The sequence below is a fragment of the Sciurus carolinensis genome, chromosome 16 (assembly GCF_902686445.1).
Source record: "Sciurus carolinensis chromosome 16, mSciCar1.2, whole genome shotgun sequence".
Lineage (NCBI taxonomy): Eukaryota > Metazoa > Chordata > Mammalia > Rodentia > Sciuridae > Sciurus > Sciurus carolinensis.
In genome coordinates, this window is record NC_062228.1 from 43,867,254 (window position 1) to 43,868,931 (window position 1,678).

Consider the following 1,678-nt stretch of genomic DNA (forward strand, 5'->3'; position numbering starts at 1 on the left):
AAAAAAGGAGGATCTCCTGGTTCCTGCTTCACATGTGGACAAATGGGACACTTGAGAGCATGTTGCCCTTCCAGGAACAATGGCCAAGGAAAGGGGCCTAAGTTATGTCTGCATAGGGCTCATTTACTTCTAAGAATTTTTTTTGCACTGAACTTGCCCCGATCCGGTTTCGTGTTTCTCTGTGGGCAGGGGACGCGATAGATATCCACAGACTAAAGGTGAAAGGATGGAGAAAAACGTATCATGAACATGGACCCAGTAGAACAGCAGGGGTCTCCATCCTCATATCAGATAAAGTGAACTTCAAACCTAAGTTAGTCAAAAGGGATAAAGAAGGACATTTCATACAGCTTAAGGGATGCATAAAACAGCAAGATATAACAATTTTAAATATTTATGCCCCAAATGATGGAGCATCTAAGTATATCAAACGAACCCTTCTCAATTTTAAGAATAGAATAGACCAAAATACATTAATAGTGGGAAACTTTAACACATCACTCTCACCACTGGATAGATCCTCCAAACAAAAACTGAACAAAGAAACTATAGAACTAAATAATACAATCAATGATATAGACTTAATGGATATTTACAGAGTATTTCATCCATCATCGAATAAATATACTTTCTTCTCAGAAGCTCATGGATCCTTCTCCAAAATAGATCATATGCTATGCCACAAAAAAGCAATTAGTAAATACAAAAAAATAGAGATCCTACCCTGTATCCTATCAGACCATAACAGAATGCAATTAGAAATGAACAATAAAATAACAAACAAAAACTACTCATATACCTGGAGACTAAATAATATGCTACTGAATAAAGCAATGATAACAGATCAGGGAAGAAATAAAAAAAAATTCTTAGAAGTAAATGAGAAGCAAATGAGAATCTCTGGGACACTATGAAAGCAGTACTAAGAGGAAAGTTCATTGCATTAAGCTTATACATTAAAAAAGTCAACAACCAAATGACCTAACATTACACCTCAAAGCCCTAGAAAAATAAGAATGATCAACACCAAAAATAGTAGAAGACAGAAAATAATTAAAATCAGAGCTGAAATCAATGAAATTAAAACAAGAGAAACAATTCAAAAAATTGACAAAACAAAAAGTTGGCTCTTTGAAAAAGTAAACAAAATTGATAAACCCCTAGCCATGCTAATGAAGGGGAGAGAAAAAAACTCAAATTATTAGAATTTGTGATGAAAATGGAACGATCACTACAGACACCATTGAAATACATAACATACTTAGAAGCTATTTTGAAAATCTATACTCCAACGAAACAGAAAATATCAAAGACACCGACAAATTTTTAGAGACATATGATCCTCCCAAACTGAATCAGGAAGGCGTACACAATCTAAACAGATCAATTTCAAGCACTGAAATAGAAGAAACCATCAAAAGCCTACCCACCAAAAAAAGATCAGGTCCACATAGATTCTCAGCCAAAATCTACAAGACCCTTAAAGAAGTACTGATAACAATACTCCTCAAAGTATTTCAGGAAATAGAAAAGGAGGGAACCCTTCCAAATTCATTCTATGAGGCAGGTATCACACTGATACCAAAACCAGACAAAGACACATCAAAGAAAGAAAACTTTAGACCAATATCCCTGATGAAAATAGATGCAAAAATCCTTAACAAAATCCTGGCAAATC